Source organism: Panthera leo, chromosome C2 (assembly GCF_018350215.1).
Source record: "Panthera leo isolate Ple1 chromosome C2, P.leo_Ple1_pat1.1, whole genome shotgun sequence".
In the NCBI taxonomy this organism is placed as follows: Eukaryota; Metazoa; Chordata; class Mammalia; order Carnivora; family Felidae; genus Panthera; species Panthera leo.
The window spans coordinates 103,641,805-103,667,410 of record NC_056687.1 but is presented as its reverse complement, the minus strand read 5'-3'; the positions used below and the strand labels follow the sequence as shown (position 1 = coordinate 103,667,410).

The window sequence follows — 25,606 nt, the reverse complement described above, 5'->3', positions numbered from 1 at the left end:
AGTAGTTGTAAATTATTGGGGTGCAAAATTTAGGGATGGAGGATGGACAGGAACTGGAGAGGAAGAACTTTTATCTCCTTTTCAGTCCTTGCTGGAAGTATGACGTGGACCGTGAGACATCAAGATAGATGGGAGCCAAACAGGGAGGTAGTCAAGGCAAGGTTCCATTGGTGGTGGCATCTTTGAGAGAAGCCACTTCTAAGAGCAGTAAGAAATGACCACATCTGCTAAGCTTCCCTGCCAACCTATGTCAGCTCTGGTGGGGGTTTAAGGGAAGGGCTTGTCCCAGCCAGGAGACAGTGGTAAGGAGCAAAATGCTGCCTCTCCCTTATAGGACAAAGGGGTAATAAGGACGATGTCCCCAGTTAGCAAAGACACACAAATAATTTCCTAAGGGCATCAGTTCTATACAAATCAATTAATTAATGGAGTGTGTACCCATTACTCATTGGTTCTGTCTTTCCCTTATATAAATCCACAATCTCCTATCAATAATTCTGAAATCCCAGTGATTTTGAAAACAATATTTTTTCATAAGTTTACCACTTGCTGATGTCGGACTTCTTAGCCTCCATAATTGCATGAGCCTATTCCTTATGATAAATCGTTCATATATATATATATATATATATATATATATATATATATATATGGATATATATGTGGATATATATATATATATATATGGATATATATGTGGATATATATATATATGGATATATATATATGGATATGGATATATATATGGATATATATATATATATGGATATATATATATATATATATATATATATATATATATATGGAGAGAGAGAGAGGAAGGGAATAGGTAGGTATGTAGGTAAATAGATTTAGGGGATATACATTTATTGATTCCATTTCTCTGGAGATTCCAACTAATACACTAGATAATGAATACACTCCTTCCTTCATAAAATACTTGGTTAGGGAGAGCTTTAACTGTCATACATTTACAATAGCCTCATTCTTTTAACTGCTGGATGATATCCCTAGTTCTATGGTATATTTAACCATTTCCTTTGTAATAGATATGTAAGTTCTATATGGTTTCTATTTTCAGAATAATTGCATGTAACTTTTGGCAGAGAAGGTTGCTTCCATTATAGATTGAGAATTGCTGAGCCAGTCTAGCCATAGGGTGAAACACACAGGAGAGGAAAATGGAAGTATCTTCCACAGTGAGAATTTGTTCATTCTGTATCACAGACCTTAGGACAATAGCTTCCATTCTTAAAGCTTTGTGACCGTATTTTGCCAAATAAGGACATTGTTAAAAAGGCACAACAAAATAAAAAAAAAACTTTCTACCTGTTATCATCATCATTTTAAAAAACAGCTGTTTTAACATAAAGACACAGAGGCAACCTTAGCTTAATGGATGGTCACATTGAATAAATTCAACTGTATTCAAAATTCACTTCACTGTCTTTATTCTGTCTTTGTAGTCAGCAGGTAAAAAGTTTCTCACTCACCTGTTTCCATTTCCATATGCATCAGAAACAACTGCTTTAATATTATTCTGACTTCTGGAATTAAAAAATTTGGAAGAAAAGTAAAGTGAGAGAGTTCCTGCCTTCTGCAAAAGGGAGAACTCACAACCTAAGAAAAGCTGGTTATGGATGTTTCCTCAAACTCTGATGTAGGAAGTGATTCTAGGATGAGTTGGAAAGAATTCAAACCTTGGCTTTTGAGATCTCCACCAAAAGGAGGCCTGGCATGGAAAGAAGAGCATGATCTGGGCAGGGGGTTTTCTGGAGAGATTAATACCCATTGGGAAGACGCTGTGGCCTGATGTGCTCCATGATGGTACCACAATTATACATGCCAGGACAAGTTCTTCAGAGAAGAACATCTGAATCTATTAAGTCATCTTTATGCTGCTTTCCTTAACACATTTATCTTCTCTATCATGAACAAATTGTGAGAAGAATATGAGATTCATGAGAAGTGGAAAAATTGGTGATTGTCTTTTAAGGTAAAATCACCACAGTCATAACAGATGTTCTATTTTCAAAGGCAAGGAGAAGAAGAGAGAGAAATGCTGGCCCAGCAGAAAAGTGAGTGTGAAAAATAAAAGGATGGAGAAGCATTTTCCATGATTAGAAAGGCCCCTGCAGCATTCTAAGCCAGGAGCATCAGTTCAGCCAGCACTATGGTCCTCCCCGCCATCATCACGCTTGAGGCAGCAGGATATAGAGTGAGACCCCAGCTGAAGACCTGTGACTTAGAGTCAATTCTGCCACTCTTCAGGGGAAAACCTTGCACCAGCCAAATGGTCTTGCTGATCCTTTGTTCACTTCTCTATAAATCGGGATAAGAAGATTGCCTTGTGTGACAAGAGAATAAGATTAAAGCCCTGTGAAAATTGGAAAGTGTTATACAAGCAAATAGTTTGTATTAGTTGTTTGTAATAGTTACAAAATCCAGAAAGGTGAGGGGGGAGTTGGGGTGGGCCAAAGCTAGCCCATATGGGGACTATGTGCAAATTAGAAAAAAAAAGCCCCCTTTGGTGGACACAGCTCAGCCCCCCCCAGGACTCACAGCTAGGTTTGGTGGGACTTGGCTGGATTGTAGTACTACATTATCCTCTCAGGTGCATATGAACTATCTGCAAAACTCATGTGGCAGACCCAGTGGTCAGGGTCATTTGTTTGAGTCCTCGACTTCAAGGGGGTCCCAAATTCTGACTTCTATCCAGCAGAAATATGTGCAGAGAATTAGGATGAATCTGTACCACAATGATGATTCTAAGTGATATTTATCTAGCCAAGTCCAAATCCAGCGGGTGAGTGGTCTCAGTCCCGAGCTGCTTGGGCCTCCCTGAGACTTGTAAAGCCCAATTATTAATAACCTTAACAAAATCCAGTGATATTCAGCTTCAGTAAAGGTTTTTGGTTAAGTAGCTGCCTCAGCAATATTTAGATGTAGGACATTAATAATTGTATGTAGACGCATATCCAATATGTGGTGTTCACCCTTGGACAGCATCTCATTTTGCCCTGTTTGAAACCAGCCTCGATACTGGACTCAGTACTCTTTGTTCATGGCTTGTTTTATCCTAGTCATGCTGTCCTTCTTTCCTTCTGTTAAATACACCCAAGTTCATCCTACCCCTGGACATTTGTGCCTGCTGTTCCCTTTGCCTAGATGCTGTTCTCCCAGATTTTTGCATGGCTCAGTGCCTTCAGCTCAAATGACTTCTCTCATCAGAGAGGCATCTGAAATAATTATGTTGCTTCTAAGCTGCATTTTTTTTTAATTTAGCATTTTAACATCTCTGAACCTGAGATGCATTTAACAATTGCTAGTGTCTTATGACTGTGATTAGCGAGGCGGAAGGCACGGCTTAATTGTCACTGCTTGTTGTACAGATGCAAATTTGGATGTTAGTCTTGGTGGGCCTACCAGACATCTGCCTCTTCTTTACAATTTAGCCAAACAATCAGGGACACTAGATACTGGCACCTACATATCTAAGAAAACTCAAAGGATATTTTAAAGATCATGAAGATTTTCTTTTAAGACTTTATTTTTTAGAGCAGTTTTAGGTTAGCAGCAAAACGGAAAGGAAAGTACAGAGGGTTCCCACATACCCCCTGCCCCCACAGGTGCACAGCCTTCCCTGTTATCAGTATCCCTTACCATCATGGTACATTTGCAGGAAGGTTCTTTGGGTTTGAAAATGGTGAAGCAAATGCTAGCTTTCCTCACCAAAAATGAGAAAACACAATTCATTATCTGGAGAGATTCTCCTATGACGGAAGCCACACCTCAGGTCTAACCCTGTAACTGTATTTTATACAGTGTTAATTCATGTATGTATTTTAAACTTCAAATTTGTTTTAAAAAAATTATGTACCATAGATATTTATGAGAAATATCCATCTTTCCTAAGAAGACTTTATCAAGAGTATGACAGAAGAATTGAGATATTTATCTTCAAATTATTTGCTTTCCAAAGGCTGAGAAGATTTATTTTTCTGTTCATCTTAAAAATGAAAAAGTAGTAAAACAATAAATAAACTCAGTGACAGCTGACAGTATATATTTTCTAGGATCTGAAATTTGTATTCTTTTGTGGATTCAAACTTTCTCACTATTTCAAAATTATTTCAAATAGCTGATATTTCTCAAGTGGAGCTCATAGCCAAGTTTTAAAAGTATTTGCTTCCACAATATGTATTTTACTTGGTCTATTTTGCTTACATTAAGTTAAGTAGCTAACCTCTCCATCTTCATTTAAACAAAATAGTTCAGAGGCTTATAGTACTATCACTTTCAGTTTACTGGAAAATCTAAATTTGCTTCTTAAAAAGTAGCAAAACAGTGCTCAGCAAGCATATCCTTTTTAAAACTCAGAATTCAGTTTGGGTTTTTGTTTTATGTTGTTTTTATTGCTCATAACCTCCCAGGGAGTAACTGTATAGACATACACTGTCTTTTTTTTTTTTTTTTTTTTAACATTTATTTATTTTTGAGAGAGAGAGGCAGAGAGAGAAGGGGGGGACAGAGGATTCAAAGCGGGCTCTGTGCTAACTGCAGAGAGTCCTATGTGGGGCTCGAACTCCCAAACTGTGAGATCATGACCTGAGCCAAAGTGGGATGCTTCACCGACTGAGCCATCCAGACACCCCTGTATGTCTCACAGTCTTGATTTTGTTTCAGAAAGTATGTTGAAGTGGAGGAAAAAAGATCTCCTAGTTCTCATTCATTCTTCTAGTTTTTGAACCAGGTTTTCTTAGTCCTGACTTTTTATAGGTAGAGGTCATGTGTGAAATATACATGGCTAATGTTGATGAAAATAGAAACATGGATTTCATACCTGCTTTGTCTGTTTGGCCCCCTATTTTCCAGGAACTGACTCTTCTTTTCACTTGCCCTGCCCCTCTTCTGTCTTATCCTCAGGCTCAATCCATGCCAACATTTGATCACAGTGGAGACACTTCTATTCTACCAACTTGCCCCGCCCCCCCCGGCCATAGTCTTGAATCAAAGCTGGGTCAATCAGAGTCTCTCTGATGGCCTTTGGAATGTAGACTAGAAATTCTAGGCTTATTTTGGGAACAGGGGAATTGGAAACTCAGGTATCAACGGACACTTTCCGCCTTGTGAAGCAGGAAGTAGACTAAACCAGTGTGTAATAAGAGAGGAGGAAAAAAGGAGATGCAGAGATTGAAGCAGAGTTGAAAACTAAGGGGTGGAGGTAGGGGTGGAGGAAGAAAGACTCTGGCTTGGCTGCTTCCTACTCTTGGACCATTTGAATCAGCTCTGCGTTTTTATGATAAATTATCTTGTTTAAATTTCAGCTAGAGGTGGTTTCTGTTACTTAGAAGTGTTAACCAGTACGGTGTTTCCACATGAAACTTTGGGGAATTTCTCTTATTTCTTAATTGTTTTTGTTAGACAACTGTTGTAATAACCACAAAAGGACTTTACTCAGAGAATTTTTCTCACTTTTTTTTAATATATTTATTTTTGAGAGAGAGAGAACAGAGGAGGGACAGAAAGAGAGGGAGACAGAGGATCTGAAGCAGGCTCTGTGCTGATAGCAGAGAGCCCAATGAGAGGCTCAAACTCACAAACTGTGAGATCATGACCTGAGTTGAAGTCGGACACTTAACTGGCTGAGCCACCCAGGCACCCCTTTCTTCCTTTTTTTTCATCTTAGATTTACATGTTTAGTATCTTAATCTTTCTTTCTTCTTTCCTTGATAGAATCAATATTACATGTCTCTCTGTGAGGGGAGTGCAAAGGGTTTCAAGAAAATCTTCAAAGGCTAGGATGATATGGTCCATATACATTCTCGAAGTAAAGCTCTCTTCAGGGACAAAACTCTTCAAAGACGAGAAACATCTGGGGATAGAATCCAAATTTAGCAGGACACAGGCAGCAAAGGTCAAAGTAAAAGAACATTCAGCTTAATAGTGCGATGGAGGTAGAAAGGAACAATCAAATTTCAAAATGTAAGCCTGCCATATTCTTGCCAATTTTTCTTTAGAAAAAACATTGAAACAAGAGAACTCTAGAGTTATAATGTTCTAATATAGACTTATCATCAAGGTTTAGATAGAAAGTTAAACTCTAAAAAGTATTCCAAAACAACATTGTTTTTTAAAAGTTTAGGAAAACTACTTTGACATACAAATTAAGAAACAAAAAAGGGAGATAAAATTCTATGAAAATTCAGGAAATGGAGAATAATATTCCTATAGATGATGAAAACTTGCCCAAAGGACATTCTCATAAAGCAGATTAAAAACTATAATATCTCAAATCAAGCTAGAATACAAAGAAAATGATATAACAAATGAAAGAACAAATAAGTTTTATTTGACGTGATGGATCTCAGAAAAGAAAATCATTAAGAAATGAACAAAATGAAATGGCAGCCTACTTAATGGGAGGGCATATTTGCAAATTATCCAATAAGGGGTTAATATCCAAACTATACAAAAAACTTGCGGAACTTAACATTAAAAGAATCTGGTTAAAAAATGGGCAGAGGGCCTGAATAGACATTTTTCCAAAGAAGACATACAAATGGTAAACAGACACGACAAAGTGCTCAACATCACTAATCATCATGGAAATGCAAATTAAACCACAATGAGATATTACCTCAAACAGTCAGATGACTAATATCAAAAAGACAAGAACTAACAAGTGTTGGTAAGGATGTAGAGAAAAAAGAACCCTTGTGCACACTGTTGGTGGGAATGTAAATTGGTGCAGCCACTGTGGAAAAGAGTATGGATTTTCCTCAAAAAAATTAAAAAGAGAAGTACCACATAACCCAATTATTCCACAGCTTGGTATTTACCTAAAGAAAACAAAATACTAGTTCAAAAAAGTATATGCATTCATACGTTTATTGACACATCATTTACAATAGCCAGATACAAAAGATTTGGAAACAAGTATCCATCAATAGATGATTGGATAAGGATGTGGTATGTGTATACAATGGAATATTACTCAGCCATAAAAAAGAATAAAATCTTGCCATTTGCAACCATATGGAAGGACCTAGCACATATTATGCTGAGCAAAATAAGTCAGGCAGAGAAAGACAAATACCACATGATTTCACTTATATGTGGAATCTAAAAACAACAACAAAACCAACAAAACAAATGAACAAACAAAAAACCAAAACAAACAGACTCGAATACAGAGAAAAATTGGTAATAGCTGTAGGAGGCAGAGAGAGGGCAAAATAGGTGAAGTGTATTAAGAGGTACAAACTTCCAGTTATAAATAAACAAGGAATGAAAAGTATAGCATAGGGAGTATAGTCAATAATATTATAATAACTGTGTGGTGACAAATGGTTAATTACGGTTATTGTGGTGAGAATTACATAATATATAGAATTGTCTAATAATTATGTTGTACACCTGAAACTAATACAACATTGGATATCAATTATACTTTAGTTAAATTTTAATCTAAGCTTTAAAAATTATGTGCTGAAACCAATATTACACAATGCCTAATATCAAAAAACTAGAGATTATCAAGATGTATTATTATTTACTATCAAATTAATGCATTTTTGTGTAGACCTTATTATACAGCTTCTTCTGTATCCTCTATTTAATATCCTCTAATTGGGGTGCCTGGGTGGCTCAGTCGGTTAAGTGTCTGACTCTTGGTTTTGGCTCAGGTCTTGATCTCCTGGTTTCCTGAGTTCGGTTCCTGCTTGGGGCTCTTTGCTGACAGCATGGAACCTGCTTGGGATTCTCTCTCTCTGTCTCTCTGTCTGCCCCTCCCCCACTTGCACTGTCTCTGTCTCTCTCAAAATAAATAAACTTTAAAAATTATAATTAAAGGTATATATCCTCTATTCAATTAAAGAATATCTTGAGATTGTAAAACAAATTGGGAACTGTTGCAAATGGTGCCTTTTTAAACCAATCTTTGTTAACCAAAGTTTTCTTAATACTTTGTAACTAAAACAAAATACAGAAATAAACTGGGTGATAAGGTTGATACACTGCTGCTGTTTGCCATAGCTCCCTGTTTAAAAATTTTATGTTTACTAATTTTATGTTCACCTTTGTTTTTATTGTCTGCATACTAGGTAAGTATCATAAATTTGAGTTTATAGAACATTTATTACTTTCACGTGTTAAGATAGAAATGGAGAACTGAAACAAAATCAAAACTAGAAAAAGAATACAAAATAATGCCTCAATGGAAGATGAAACGAAGGGAAATTTTTAAAAATCACAAAGAGAGAGAGATGAAAAGGAGTCAAAAACCAATAAGACAGTGCACCTGGGTTGCTCAGTTGGTTAAGCGTCTGACTCTTGACTTCAGGTCATGATCTCATGGGTTCATGGGATTGAGCCCTCCTTTAGGCTCTGGGCTGGCAGTGCAGAGCCTGCTTGGGATTCTCTCTGTCCCTCTCTCTCTGCACCTTCCCCACTCGTGCATGCCAGCTCTCTCTTTCTCTTTCAAAATAAATAAACTTAAAAAATATAAACAGTGAGACAGGCAGAGAAGGTCAACATAATTAGTAATATCTGAGGAAAATCTTGACAAAGAAAAAAACCCTGAAATCTGTAATTTGAGACACTGAAATGAGAATTAAAATGAAATATTGAGAGGGCACTCAGTTTATCTGATAAAGCTGACCAGAATGACCACCACTGAGATACAGTCTAGTGAAATTATTGGACTTTAAAGGGAAAGAAATAAAAATTCCTTTAGGTACTTAGAGAAATAGCCCAAGTCATTTATATAGGGAAGAAAGGAATATTGTCTTTACATTTTCAACATCAACACTTTATTCTTAAAGAAAAGTAAGTAATATATTTAAGATACTCAAAGCAGGAAAATATGAGGCAAGAATTTTATATCCATACACGCTGTCATCAGCATAAGAACTCAGGGAATAGTATTCTTGATGAGTCTACTGGAGAAGGGGATTAAAATAAGTAAAACACTTAAAGTGACATTGATAAAATGACTTGATAAGCATTTAACTTCTACGCGGAACTAAGACTAAGTGAGAGATGTAAGGCAGAGAATGTAGTATGTAATGGCTGAATGCTCTGACAATGGAGATATAGTACAATTGTAAAAAGAAGTGGCATGAGAATGTGGAGAGCATATGCGATTTTGTACCTCTCTCCAGTCATCACATTGATGGTATTGTCACTGGCTCCTGCTGACTAGAGATGGAATAACTTGGGTATCACTAAGAACAATAAGAACAAAACACACCAAATATATTTAAATCCATGATTTCACCCTGATCCAAAAAATTAATTGGTCATCACTGAAGGATGCTCGGAAATCAACTCTTTATTTTGAAAATTGATAAATAAGAGAAAACAACCAAGCATTTATCCTGCCTTTCCTGTATAAACTGTAACACTAGGTAATCAAATAGTAGATGATGTGAATTTTCTTTTTATGGAAGAAGTCCATGAGATAGCTGAAGAAGAAAGAATAGAATTTGAATATCAACATTTTTTTGGCCATCTGTAATGAATTATTGAATCTAAGCATTGAGCATCAGTGGCTGCCACCATCACAAAAAGACAAACAGATATTTCGTGCCTGGAAAAAACGCAGCACCACCTATAAAGTAGTTTGTCCCCCTACCCCCAAATTAGTAACAGTAACCAAACTTGAATGTGACTCAGTCTGGAAATACAGGAAGGTCCTTCTATTGTGGCCTGCAATCCAAGTTATGACCACTCTATTTTGGAGCTTGAAAAGGCCAGATGCTTCTATGCCCCAGACTGAAGTTGTTTTAAATATTTGGTGGCTGCAGTAAAAGCAGAACACCTTACTGTGTTCTCCTAAGAATCTTCAACTAGAAAAAGGAGTAAACTCACTAGCAAAGAATAGATTTAAAAAGTTTTAACTTCCAAATGGTCTGGAGCTAGCTATGGATGGGGGTCGGGGGGCGGGTGGAGAATAGAGAGGATAGTAAGTAAATGATAACCACACACATAAAAAAATATGGAAGCACATTACCAACAAATTTCTAAATCAGAGCAATAGCCTATGAATTTCAGTCAACTATCCATGGCCCCAGATCTTCACTCGGCATGAATTCAGTTGCAAAATTTGTATAACTCCCCAAAAGGCAGCCTCCCAAATCATACCTTGAATGAAATCTTGGAAGAAAACAAACCAGGAAAATCCTCCTGACATAATTAATGAATTTTTTTTTCATTGAGGTATTTGATCTATCTTAAATTTATCTTGGTAAAAGGAATGAGGTTATCTCTACACCATTTATTGAACACTTCTTTTCTCTACTAATGTCTAGAATGCTACCTTTATAATACTTTAAATTCTCATACATATTTGTATCTATTTCTGGATTCCATTCTGTTTCATTGATCTACTTATTTATGTAGCACTACCTAAATTTTAAAAACGGTACTAAGAGGAATGCTGTATTATTGCATGAATTATAAGGAACTACTGAAAACCTTAACCTCTGGAATGTCAGAAATCAGGAAGCTTCAAGAAATAGATATTTTTTAAAGCATTCTGCCATTAAGGTGACTTAGGTCTAACAATTCACGTTCTGAGTGAATTTTGTCCAAAATTTCAAATTCCTTGGAAGATTTAATTGGCTCAGTTTATGGGTATCAATCCCAGAATCGATTATCTATTCTTGGGGGCACACGTTTGTGTATTATAGATATGATCGATGAGTACTGAACCTTATGTATCAAGGGAAGTTTCCAAAGAAACATAAGGTATTGTAAGCTGAACAGTACTTTGAAAACTGTCTTCTCCACTATGCCCATCAACCCATTTCATACATCTGAAGCTCTCCTATCTCTGAATGATGCAGTTCCCCCACCCAAAACTGCAGCCACCCCTTCCCAATAGAAAATGATATAAATTTGTGTCCCTTTATTGATCTAGCGGTATTACCATAGGACCATATACCTGTAAGCCAAGGATTTCCTAGAGCATGCCTACTCTTCCAGTTCTGTCAGATACCCTTAGATACTCTACAGCCCATGAATTAGCTGGAAAATTTTAATCATCACTAACACATGCTAAATAATGGTGGTTTTTAAACTGGGGTGCAAGTACATTTAGAGATACATAAAACCTTCCTAGGGGTACTCACTCCAGCATGAAAAGTTCTGAGAGCATCAATGTCCGGAGACTCAGCTTCAATATGGAGTCTTTCTTGTAATTGGTTTGCCTAAGATGTGTTTGAGTTAGAGGACTCTTACCTCTCCCGACTTTCCTGTCTCCTCCTTTACAGTAGACTTTACTTACTTTACAACTATACCTTTCCCCCATCACAGATCTTATTACTATGTTGCATCTACCAGGTAGTAAAACCTCAGAAGGACCAAACTACAAGCTATGCTATTTTATATTTTATTTTATTTTATTTTATTTTTATTTTTATTTTTTAAATATAATATATTGTCAAGTTAGCTAACATACAGTGTATACAGTGTGCTCTTGGCTTTGGGAGTAGATTCCTAAGATTCATCGCTTCCATACAACACCCAGTGCTCATCCCAAAAAGTGCCCTCCTCAATGCCCATCACCCATTTTCCCCTCTTCCCTGCCCTCCCCATCAACCCTCAGTTTGCTGTCTGTATTTAAGAGTCTCTTATGGGTTTGCCTCCCTCTCTGAAACTATTTTTCCCCCTTTCCTTCCCCCATTGTCTTCTGTTAAGTTTCTCAAATTCCACATGAGTGAAAACATATGATATCTGTCTTTCTCTAACTGACTTATTTCACTTATCATAATACTCTCCAGTTCCATCCATATTGTTGCAAATGGCAAGGTTTCATTCTTTCTCATTGCCAAGTAGTATTCCATTGAATATATAAACCACATCTTTATCCATTCATCAGTTGATGGACATTTGGGCTCTTTCCATAATTTGGCTATTGTCATTGGTGTTAGAGAAGCTTTCTTTAATCAAGGTACCTTTATAACCCACAGGAAAGCTTTGTGTCTTTTGCTATCTCATGTGTTTTTCAGTGGAGAGTGAAACATGACATTAGAAACAGAATATTAGAAACAGTATTTGATGGGGCGCCTGGGTGGCTCAGTTAAGCGTCCAACTTCAGCTCAGGTCATGATCTCACGGTTCATGAGTTTGAGCCCCGTGTCAGGCTCTGTGCTGACAGCTTGGAGCCTGGAGCCTGCTTTGGATTCTGTATCTCCCTCTCTCTGTGCCCCTCTGCAGCTTTCTCTCTCTCTCTCTCAAAAGTAAAACATTAAAAAAATTTTTTTTTAGAAACGGAGTATTAGAAACAGGAGAAATGGCAATTTTCATTCAATGACTTAGTCCCTTTTATCCCCTGACTCTTTTAAAAAGAATTAATTTTCTGTGAGAGAGTCCCTTGACCATTAGCAGGAAATTCGGGGGCTCTGGCACCTTATCTCTCCTGGGTGACAAACCCATGACAAGGTTCTTTTCCTTAACTTGTACACTCAAGATATGATAAGACCAATTCGAGAAATATCCATGTGCTTAGAAGCAAGCTCTCTGCATTTATACCACTCTTGGTAAGCTTGGTGGTTAATTTCATGCACTTGTGCCTTTGTGTATGTCTCAGTGGCATGTTTTTCAAATATTCAAGAAAAAGGAAGCAAAAAATTTCATTTTTACTTCTAAGAATTGGATCAATATTATATCTTCAAAGCAAAGGAACAGATATTGAGGATGAATAGGTGTTTTATTTTATGTTTCTTGGATGCCACAGAGCTCCTTAATAAACATTCAAAGTCAGTTTTTTGTCAGTGTCAGAATCACTGAAGGCATTCTGGGGTGTTATGGATGAAATCAGTGAGAAGACTTGGGGATTTGAGCCAGAAGAGTCTACATGGACTACGACAGCATGCAGAGTTGCATTAAGGAATAATGCTTCAATAAATATAGAAGTAGACATGAAGCATTCTACTGCACTTCCTGAGTGCTGCTTTCTTGGAGCTGACCATATGGTAAAATCTCTGGGAATTAAGCTATGTGGAAACATACATTTGTGGAATCCAGAAAATTGTTACAAAATTTGAAAAATGTTTTAGAAATAGATTTTCCAGCTCATGGTGTCCTGGAAAAATCTGATTTTTCTATGGATTGTGAGATCTATTATGCCTATCAACTGGATAGTGCCATTCCTAATCAAGTGTGTCATAATTCCCAACGTGGACAGCTTCAAATTTTCTTCTATGAGTGGTTAAGAGGACTACTGACTAGTAGACAGAGTTTTAACATCATTTTTGGTGAATGTCCATATTGTGGTGAGCCAATAACCTTGGAAATGTCTGGGAGGAAACCCTGAAATACGAATGTAACATTTCTGTGAAGAACTAGAAACTTTAGAAATTACCGAAAAGATTTTAGTTGATATCTTCAGAGAAAATATAAAACAAAACATACTAATGTCAAGAGAAAAAGAATGGTGAACCCATAATAATACACATCTGCCTTTGTCTCCTCACTAAGAGTAAACTGGGAAATTGAAGACAAAATCCTGTAGAACATTCTAAGTCTGTGACCTCTATACCAGTTATAGAAGTTGTATGTGTGTCAAGATGGAGATTTTAAATTATTGAGCATCTAGACTGGTAAAATTTTGATGGGGTTCATAAAATGAATTGGGGATGAGTACGTATTTTGTCTTTTGTTAAACACTTATTCAGACTGGTAAAAGAATCATTTTCATTAACATTTAACAATAGTATTGTTTACTCTATATCTGTATTTATTTTTCCTTAAAGTGAAGTCTGCTGGCTGTCACTCATTAACCACTTCTCCGCTCATTTGTTTATTCCTAAAAGGTACTAATTAGATATATATTAACTAACAGGAATGTGTTATGAATTTTTAGGAGTAATGCATTTAACAGCATTCGCTGAAATTGCTTTCTTTAGATCTGCTTTGCTAGTAACCCAACATTTTTCTTTTATTTGGTTGTTAATTTGCACAAAATAGATTAAATTTGTTAATGTTTACAAAATAGATTAAAATGTACTCTTAGAAACTGCATTTATGATAAGTGTTATCCAAATGGAGTCAGGATGTAATGCCCCAAGTTAAATATTGTATTCAACCAAGATTAGTTCCTTGTTTTGCAAATGATGATTTGCTGTTCTAATTCTGTCAAATGTATGCTTACCAACTGTCATTTTCAGACATTAAATGCAGTTGCATGTGGGGTGCCTGGATGGCTCAGTCTGTAGAATATGTGACTCTTGATCTTGGGGTCGGGAGTTCGAGCCCCACTTTGGGAGTGGAGATTGCTTAGGAAAAAAAAGGGAAATGAAACTATGTATGTATATAAAGAGAAATCTAGGTGTATTCTAGTATCCATGCATATAATGTCATATCAGTATCCATTTCTTCGTATATCTGTTACCTTTTTAAGGCACTTTCAGACTATCAAATATTGAAGTTTTGTATTAATATAGTTTTTAGTTAATAGTAAAAAACCATAATGTGAAATTTCCACTTTTATGGGGAACCATTCTGTCCAATTAGAGCTTGAAAACTAAGGTATTTCTAAAAAAAAAAAAAAAACAGGAATACTTAATAGTCATTTAGTAAGTATGGGTTAAGGTTTTAAGCGTAGTTTCCAGAAATGAGAAAGTAAGTAACTTTAATGATTGGGTTTAAAAAGTCCTTTGCAACTCAAGTGGTCTGTAATTCTTTACTTGCAGTAATGTTGAAGGAGGACCTAATTGTCAGTGTTGTCAGCTATTGGATTCTTAAAATTATTTTTCATGATAGATACCATGTGATTTTTAAAAAATAACTCAGGAGGGGGTACCTGGGTAACTCAGTTGGTTAAGCATTAGACACTTGATTTCAGCTCGGATCATGAGATCGAGCCCCACATCCTGCTCTGCACTGACCGTGCAGAGCCTGCTTGAGATTCTCTCTCCTTTTCTCTCTGCCCCTCTTCTACTTGTGCTTGTGCTCACTCTCTCTCTCTCTCTCTGTCTCTCAAAATGAATAAACATTAAAACAATTAAAATTAAAAAAAATAAAAACTCAGGAGGAATTCAAAGAATGAAATGATAGCACTAGAACAAAACTCACTCTATTCCTGTCTACTCATTAATAGGAATAGCACTTCTCAGAAATAAAATCTATAGAGATTTAAAAATTTGAATATAATTGATGCTGTGCCCTTTCTCCTTCTACTAATGAGTATTTTTCATCTATAAATCCATTGCTATATAGTTTAAAATTCTCTAATTCAATAAGAGATGAATGTCTAATAAATCTTTTATTTTTATATTTATTATTTTTCATCAAAATATTTTTGTATGTTGTTTTGGTCATTGTGTTTATTTAACAATTGTAAGGTTGAGTCATTCTAGGAGACATTTTTTTAACCTTAGAGTCTTGTATTACAGAGAATCTAAAAACATTAATTTCAATATATATATGTGGTTTCGTGACACAGAGTAGGAAAATGATGGTCAATATATGACACTCAAGCATAAACATATAATACGTGAGGATAAAATTTTGTGAAGGAAGTTGAATGCAAATATGAATTCAAGGAGAAAAATAATGATCTAAAACTTTTGACTTTTATTTTTTTAATTACTTTTTAGTTTTATAATTCATTTAATAGCAACTGGTAATCATCAAATTAGCAGTGGTTATCTTCAAAAGTTATTACTCTTGCTTTGCTTTCATTTTCAAGGATGATCAAATACCTAGAGTCAGAGACATCTCCTACATAAGTTTTATTTTATGAGTCAGACTTGGTTTATCACCAGCATTGATAAAACCAGACTTAGGGAAATAACTAGGTCTGGGGACACATGCACGGTCTTAATATAGCAGATGTTTAGCCTGCAAGAATTATTGCAAAATCAGAAGAGCGAAAATATTTGCAGACACTTTTGACTTTTGAAAAAGAGCTTGTTCAAAACTGATGGCTACCAGATGGGCAGTGGGGGTGGGGTTGGGTAGAATAGGTGAAGGAGAGTAAGAGTGCACTTACCGTGATGAGCACTGAATAATGTATAGAATTGTTGAATCACTATATTGTACACCTGAAACTTACTATAATACTGTATGTTAACTACACTGGAATTAAAAAATTGAGAGAGGTTGTTCATATATTTTTAAATGGATGTTAGTAGCTTTCAAATTACTATACTGTTGAGTTTGTAGTGAATTTACTTAAAAGAATGATGTATTTTATTTAAAAATGTCAATATATATAATTGCCACAAATTTTAACCCCTTAAGCTCATGCCGAAAAATTTTAGGTTACCTAAAATTGTACAACAATGTTTTTAAAAAATTCTTTTGAAGAATTCTCGCAAAGAGGTTTGAAGGCTATAAGCAACTTAGTTGCTATAAGCAACTTAGGGGAAAAGCAACTAACTTTTCCCTTAGGGGAAAAGGAAGAGGAAAGAGGTTAGGGATCTTGTTTAAATTATGCTAATTCTTAAGAAAATAAGGGGAAGGGGCAAATATTTAATCTTCTGGTACTACTTTTGCATGCCAGGCAGAAGTCTGAAGTCGGAAGAAGGAGAAGTGAAAACTATTACCTTCCCTTTACAGGCATGACCCAGAAGTTGAATCTATCACTTCCTCTATCCGTTAAATCTTAGTTCAGAACCATAGACAGTTGCAAGGAAAACTGGGAGATGTAAATATTATTCTGATGGCCAGTTGCCCAGTCAAGGAAATATAGTACAGGTCTTGTTCTCATTTTCACAAATGGTTATGCAGTCTTAGTTTGGTGTTAATGATTTCCCTTCTTTACCATTCTACTGTTCTGTTCTTTTTTTCTTTTTCTTTTTCTTTTTCTTTTGTTTTCTTTTTCTTTTTTCTTTTTGGTGAGAGAGAGAATCTCAAGCAGGTTCCACACTCAGTGCAGAGCCTGACACAGGATTCAATCCCACAATCCTGGGATCATGACCTGAGCTGAAACCAAGAGTTGGATCCTCAACCAACTGAGCCACCCAGGTACCCCTCTACAGTTCTGTTCTTTAAGGCCAGAGTACGTGATAAGAATAGCAGGAGCATTATATTACTCCTTTACATTTTTTTGTCATTAAATACATTTTTGTGTAGGGGTGCCTGGGTGGCTCAGTCGGTTAAGCATCTGACTTCGGCTCAGGTCATGATCTCACAGCTCGTGACTTCGAGCCCCGCGTTGGGCTCTGTGGTGACAGCTCAGAGCCTGCACCCTGCTTCAGATTCTGTGTCTTCCTCTCTCTTTGCCCCTCCCCTGCTCATGCTCTGTCTCTCTCTCTTTCAAAAATAAATACACATTAAAATAAATAAATAAATAAAGCAAATTTTTGTTTAGAGGCAATATTGACTAAGAAAGCATATTGGTATAGGATGTTCAGTAAGTAAACAGATGTTAGTCCTGGCAGAAGGATGATGGATAGGGGAAGCCTATTCAAATGCAAATTTAAGCATTTATTCTTGGTATGGTCTACATGATGAAAGGGGTCAAATAAAATCAGCCTGGCAACAGGTAGCTAGCTGTCAGGACCCTAGAGGAATGGTACCATCCTAGTGCCAGGATTTGCTACCCTGCTAGAAAATTAGGTACTCAACATTGGCAGGGCTGGCCTCTGTAAGGGAAGATTCCTTATTGAGCTCATGCATATGCCATCCCTGCAAAACCTATTGGTACTTCGCCTATTAGATAATTGAAGACACACCTAGCAGGTGAGGGAGAAGGATGACTGACATCCATAGAAACAGTACTCCTGTGCACATGGTTATTAAGAGCCTTTTCCTGTCCCCGTGGGCTTCTGTGATAAGTTAAATGGGATATGTATTAGTGAGTCTGTTGGCTTTGTAGTAAGTTCCAAATTCACAGTGGCTTAAGTAAGATAGAAGTTTTAGTCTCCCATAATATTTTAAACATAAACAGTCTGGGGTTGATATGATATTGGGGGTCCGGGTTTATTCTAATTGCTCTGTCATCTCTAGAATATTGCTTGCATGCTTACTAGTGTTTTATACTCATCACTACATTCACATGTCAGGCAGAAGCCTGAAGAAGGGAGAGTGAAAACTGACTCCCTTCCCTTTAAAGGCGAGATCCAGAAGTTGAGTCCATCACTTCCTTCTGTCCACTAAATGTTAGTTCATAGCCACAGATAGCTACATGGCAGGCTGGAAAATTCAGTACCTCAGTTATTTCAAGGGCTTACTCATCACATGCAGTCAGGGCTAGTCTGCTGGCCAGCATAGACATAGAAAATATGCCTTCCTGCAGAAAGTGAGGTTGTACAGTGCTACTTTGGGCCAAACTACCAGTTTATAGGAAATATGAAAGACAGAAGAACAAATCAAATGATGCCACAAGGAAACAACCAGCCAAATTCTAAATCTGGGCCATTCTATAAGATAAATGACCCAGTTTTATCAATTAAATGATATTTTAAAAGGATTTTAAGAGACATAACAATCAAATGTGGTTAGTAATTTTGAATCTTAATTGGAACAAACTAACTATAAAAAATACAATTTTGAGATAAGAAAATATGAATATATACTGTATATTAAATATTATTAAGGAATTATTGCTTATTTTTAAAGATATAATAATGGCATAGTGGTTATGTTAAAAAAATCTTTTTCAGTTACAAAGGCATACTAAAATGTCTGGGATTTGCTTTAAAAATATTTAAGCAAAAAGCAAACCATGGAGAGGGATAGGTGAAATGAAATTGGGAACATTTTAATAATTGCTAGTTATGTACCAGGTACATGAGAATTAATTATGATATTAAAATAAATAATAAAAATTTAAAAAAGAAATAAATATGGCAGCTGGTAATACATCCAAGCTAACTATTGCTACACAGCCTTGAGTTGCCATATATCTGCATTTTTCAAAGAATCAAAACTGCAGATTAAAAAAAATAAAATCTCTTGATTTCATAAAACAACAACAATGTGGCCAAATACAATAAATAGATCAGTGGGCTTGAATTTGTCCTTAGCCATCTGGTTCTTCTCTAGGAAAAGTTTGTTTTGTTAATAAGTTGTTTCCCCCCAAATTTACAGTGTATTCAACTTCTTTAATAACTGGAAACTGGTAGTTAAGGTCAGTGTCTGGAGACTCAGAGACGAGTGACAGATTGCAACAAACTGAATGGAGCTCTGAGTTTTGTCAGTGAAGGGCATGTAGCCAAAGGCTTAGGTCACAACATAAGTGTATGCAGAGAGGAACAGGTGGAGACACAGTATTAGTCCTGCCATGGTGCTATGGGCTGAACTGTGTTCCCCCCACCCACAAGTTCATATGTTGAAGTCCTAACCCCTAGTATTTCAGAATGTGACTATATTTGGAGATGGGGACTTTAAAGCGGTAATTAAGTTGAAATGGAGTCATTAGGATGGGCTGTAATCTAATATGACTGATGCCCTTATCAGAGTAGATTAGGAAGAGAGCCAGGGAAGATGGCAGAGTAGGAGGCCTCCGAATTCACATCCTCCCACAGACACACTGAGGCAACAGCTACGTGTAATGCAACTCACTCTAAAAATGACCTGAAAACTGGTAGAACAGACTATCCACAGCTAAAGACTTAAAAGGAAGACTACATCAAAAAGGGTAGGAGAGGCAGAGATTCTGTTGCCAACCAAACCCCTGGTGTGGCAACCCACAAGTAGGAGGGACATCAGAGGCACAGAGGAGCAAAGGGGTCAAGTACCACACTGGGCACCTCCAGCCTTGGGGACCTGCACAAGGAAGATGAGCTATGATAATGTCTGTCTTTGAAAATCAGCAGGGCTTAACTCCAGGAGCTTTGGAAAGTAGCTGGGCTTAACTCTGGGAGAAGTAGATGGCTATAACTCTGCTCTTAAAGAGCCAGTGCAGTGTATCACTTGTTCCAAGATCTGGCACAGAAGTAGCAATTTGAAAAGCACCTGGGTTATATGTGAAAGATTTGTTGAATAATTTAGGACATGTGCCAGAGGGACAGGGATCTGCAGGAGCTTTCTCGTGGAATGGAAGGGCTAGTGGGCACCATTTTTCTTGTCTCCCTTCAGCCTTTCTAGTCAAACACCTGTGGGAGGCAGTTCTGACATCCTCCATTTACCTTGTCAACACCACTTGCCCCACCCCAGCTTTCCCCTTTAGACCTACCACACCCAACCTGCCTGCTATGGCAGGTGTCCAAAGTGCCTTCTACATTGCCATACCTAGTAAGCATACTCATTTGGGACTAATGACTTCCCAGAGTGACTACCACCTGCCACACCCAGTGGGGAGTTGGAGCTGATATTGGCACCTGTCCAGAGTGACTCCTGACCCACGGAGAGGGGGACCTAGCCCCACCAACCAGCACTCCTGCAGTAGCCACAGCCTGGCCTCTCAGCTGGCAATGCAGGGATTGGGGCAAGACATGGCAGCCAGTGTGCCCACATCAATCTTGACCAGTCATTGCTGACAGCCAAGCTGGGGGCAGTTCAACCTACCAGTGTGTCCATAGCAGTTTCAGCCCACCCACAACAAGAGGGCTCACACAGCCCGCATAGAGGACCCCCTGGAGCACCAGGTTCTGTGACCAAGAGGAAATGCACTACTGGCCACAACAGGACTTCTATACAGGCCACTACTTTCAAGACCAGGAGATATAGGTGACTTAACTAATATGCAAAAACAGAGAGGCAAAATGAGGAGATAGTGGAATATGTTCCAAAATAGAAGAACAAGATGAACCCCCAGAAAAAGAGCTAAATGGAGATGGAGAATTGCAATCTACCTGATAAAGAGTTCAAAGTAATGGTGATAAAGATACTCAACAGATGAGAGAAGAGTGAATGAAATCAGTGAGAACTTCAACAAAGAGATTTAAAAAAAAAAAATTTTAAAAGAACCTATCAGAGCTGAAGAAAATAATAACTGAGCTGAAAAACACACTAGAGCGAATAATAGATTTGAGGATGCAGAAGAATAGTTCAGCACTCTGGAAGACAGGGAAGTTGAAAGCAACCACTCTGAACATCAAAAAGAAAAAAAGAAGTAAAAAGTGAGGATAAGTTAGGATGAAACAACATCAAGTATACTACCATGTGCATTATAGGGGCCCTAGAAGGAGAAGAGAGAGAGAAGAGGGCAGAAAACTTATTTTAAGAAGTAATAGCTGAAGGGGCACCTGGGTGGCTCAGTGGGTTAAGTGTCTGACTTCGGCTCAGGTCATGATCTCGTGATTTGGGGGTTCGAGCTCCACGACGGACTCTGTGCTGACAGCTCAGAGCTTGGAGCCTGCTTCAGATTCTGTGTCTCCTCCTCTCTCTGCCCCTCCCATGCTCATGCTCTGTTTCTCTCTGTCTCTCAATAATAAATAAAGGTTAAAAAAATTAAAAAAAAAAGTCATAGCTGAAAACTTCCTAACCTGGGGAAGGATACAGACATCCAGGTTGTAAAGGGGTAGTAGATCAATCACTTATAATGCTAGTATGAAGGTTAAAAGACACAAGTAGTAAAATCAATTATATCTACCAAAATTACTCGAGATACACAAAATAAAGATGTAAAATGTGGCATCAAATACATAAAATGTGGAGGGGGAATAAAAATGTAGTGCTCTTAGAATGTGTTCGAACTTAAGCAACTATCAACTTAATATAGACTGCTCTATACATAGGATGTTATATATGAACCTCTTGGTAAATAAAATCCAAAAACCTGTAATACATGCACATACACACAACAAGAGAAAGGAATCCCAGCATAACATTAAAGAAAGTCATCAAACCTCAAGGGCAGAGAGAGAAGAAGAAAGGAACAGAGAACTACAAAAACAACCAGAAAACAATTAACAAAATGGCAACAAGTTCATACCTATTATTAATAACCTTGAATATAAATGGACTAAATGTTCCTATCCAAAGAAATAGGGTGAGTTTAGTTGGTTAAAATACAAGACCTATCTATACACTGCTTACAAGAGACTCACTTTAGACCTAGAGACACACACAGACTGAAAGTGAAAGGTATGGGAAAAGATATTCCATGCAAATGGAAGCAAAAAAAAAAAAAAAAAAAGCAAAAACAAAAACTGGGATAGCAATACTTATATCAGACAAAATAGACGAAACAAAGACTGTAACAAGAGACAAAGGACATTACATAATGATAAAGGGAATGATCTAACAAGAGGTTATAACAATTGTAAATATCTATGCACCCAACATAGAATCACCAAAATATATAAAGCAAATATTAACGGACATAAAGGGAGAAATGATAATAATACAATAATAGTAGGGGACTTTAACACCTTACTTGCATCAGTGGATAGGTCATCTAGACAAAGAAATCAATAAGGAAAGAGTGGCTTTGAATAACATATTAGACCAGATGAAGTCAATAAATAATACTGAACATTCCAACCAAACAGCAGAATACATATTCTTTTCAAGGCACATGAAACATTTTCCAGGCTAGATCACATATTAGGCTATGAAACAAGTCTCAATAAATTGAAGAAGGTTGAAATCATATCAAGCGGCTTTTCCAACCACAACAGCTTGAAACCAGAAATCAATTACAAGAAAAAAAAAAAAAAAAAACTAGAAGGAATACAAATGCATGGAGTCTAAACAGCATACTACTCAACAACCAATGGGCCAAAAAGAAACCAAAGACATAAAAAAAAATATTTGGAGATAAATGAAAATGGAAACAACAGGTCACTATCTTTGGGACTCAGTGAAAGCAATTTTAAGAGGGAAGTTTATAGTAATTCAGACCTACCTCAAGAAACAAACAAACAAACAAATCTCAAATAAGCAATCTAACCTTACACATAAAGGATCTGGAAAAAGAAATCACAACAAAGCCCAAAGTTGGTAGAAGGAAGGAAACAACAAAGATCAAAATGGGAATAAATAAAATAGAGACAAAACAACAATAGAAAAGATCAATGAAACTAAGAGCTTGTTCTTTGAAAAGATAAATGAATAGATAATACTTTAGCCAGACTTATCAAGAGGAAAAAAAGCAAGGACTCAAATAAATAAAATAAAAAATGAAAGAAGTTACAAGTGCCACCACAGCAATACAAAGAAGGGATTATTAGACTACTATGAAAAATTATATGCCAACAAATTGGACAAACTAGAAAAAATTGATAAATTCTTGGAAACATACAATCTTCTGAGACTGAATCCAGAAGTAATAGATAATCTGAACTGACTAATAGGAATGAAATTGAATCAGTAAAACAAACAAACAAACAAAACAAAACTCCCAACAAAAAATCTAGGACCATATGGCTTCACAAGTGAATTCTACCAAACATTTAAACAAATGTTTTTAATGTTTATTTTTGAGAGAGAGAGACAGAGCACAAGTGGGGGAGGGACAGAGAGAAAGAGAGAGACAGACAGAATCCAAAGCAGACTCCAGGCCTTGAGCTGCCAGTCCAGAGCCTGACTTGGAGCTCAAACTCGTGAACTGTGAGATCATGACCTGAGCCAAAGTCAGATGCTTAACTGACTGAGCCACCCAGCGCCCTCTACCAAACATTTAAAGAAGAGTTAATATCTATCCTTCTCAAACTATTCCAAAAAAAAGTAGAAAAGGAAGGAATGCTTATAAATTCATTCTATAAGCCCACCATTACCCTGATACCAAAACCAGACAAAGACACTACCAAAAAAAAAATATATATATATATATACGTATATATATATATGTATATATATATAAATATGTATATATATATAATATGTATATGTATATGTATATATATATATATATATGTATATATGTATATATATATATATATCCATCCATCCCTGATGGACAGAGATGCAAAAATCTTCCACAAAATATTGGTAACTGAATTCAACAATACATTAAGAGGATCATTCACCACAATCAAGTGGGATTTATTCCAAGGATGCAAGGATGATTCAATATCCACAAATCATGTGATACACCACATTAGCAAAATGAAGGATAAAAAAGCCATACAGTCTTAATAGATGCAAAAAAAACATTTAATAAAATTCAATATTATTCATGGTAAAAAGCTCTCCACAAAGTAGGTATACATACCTTAATATAATAAAAGCCATATATGACATACCCACAGCTAACATCATACTTAATGGTGAAAATCTGAAAGCTTTTCCTCTAAGATCAAGAGAAGGATGTCCACTCTCACCACTTTCATTCAACATAGTACTGCAAGTCCTAGCTACAGCAATCAAACAATAAAAAGAATTAAATCATCCAAATGGTAAGGAAGAAGTAAAACTGTCACTATTAGCAGATGATATGAAACCCAAAGTCTCCACCAAAAATAATATTAGAATAGTAAATGAATTCAGTAAAGTTGTAGGATACATAATTAATATACAGAAATCTGTTGCATTTCTATGCACTAATTACAAAGTAGCAGAGAGAGAAATTAAGAAACTAATCTAATTTACAATTGTATCAAAAAGAATAAATACCTAGTAATAAATTTAACCAAGAAAGTGAAAGACCTGTATTCTGAAAAGTGTAAGACAGGGATGAAAAAAATTGAATATGATACAAGTAAATGGAAATATATGTATCATCTTAGAAGAATTAATATTGTTAAAATGTCCATAGTACCCCGTGCTCAGCATGGAGCCCAACATGGGGCTAAGTACCATGACTCTGGGATCATGACCTGAACTGAAATTAAGAGTTGGATGCTCAACCAACTGAGCCACCCATATGCCCCAGCAATCTACAAATTCAGTGCAATCCCTATCAAAATACCAACAGCATTTTATACAGAACTAGAACAAATAATCCTAAAAATTTGTATGTAACCACAAAAGACCCCAAATAGCCAAAACAATCTTAAGAAGAAGAAAGCTGGAAGTATCACAATTCCAGATTTCAAAGTATACTGCAAATATATAGTAATCAAAACAGTATGGTACTGGCACAAAAATAGACACATGGATCAATGGAACAGAATAGAGAGCCCAGAAATAAATCCATGTTTATAGCATCAATTAATCTATAACAAAGGAGCAAGAATATACAATGAGAAAAAGATAATCTTTCCAAAAAATGGTGTTGGGAAAACTGGACAGCTGCATGCAATATGAAACTGGACCATTTTCTTACACCATACACAAAAATAAACTCAAGTGAATTAAAGACCTAAATGTAAGACCTGAAATGATAATACTCCTAAATGAGAACATAGAGAGTAAACACTTGGACATTGGTGTTCACAGTATTTTTCTTGACATGTCTTCTCAGGCAAGGGAAACAAAAGCAAAAATAAACATTGTGATTACATCAAACTCAAGAGCTTTTGCACAATCAAGGAAAGCATCAAGAAAAGGAAAAGGCTACCTACTGAATGAGAGAAGAATTCTGATAAGGGGTTAATATCTAAAATATACAAAGAAATCATAAAATTCAACACACACAAAAACCTGCCACAAATAATCCAATTAGAAAATGGGCAGAAGACCTGAACGGATTTTTTTTCTAAAAACATACAGATGGCAAACATACATGAAAAGATGTTCAACATCACTTATCATCAGGAAAATGCAAATCAAAACCACAGTGAGATACTACCTTACACCTGTCAGAGCAACTAGTATCAAAATG

At 36.4% G+C, this 25,606-nt stretch overlaps 1 non-coding gene and 2 pseudogenes across 1 annotated transcript; 2 read left to right on the top strand and 1 right to left on the bottom strand.

The window, feature by feature from the left end:
• Positions 1 to 25,606, top strand: part of LOC122229619 — a 95,082-nt pseudogene that overhangs the window by 8,125 nt on the left and 61,351 nt on the right.
• LOC122229321 lies at positions 36 to 13,321 on the top strand (annotated as a pseudogene).
• LOC122199034 lies at positions 15,762 to 15,893 on the bottom strand. The gene has a single exon (XR_006193306.1). It is a non-coding gene; the product is annotated as a small nucleolar RNA SNORA72 (small nucleolar RNA).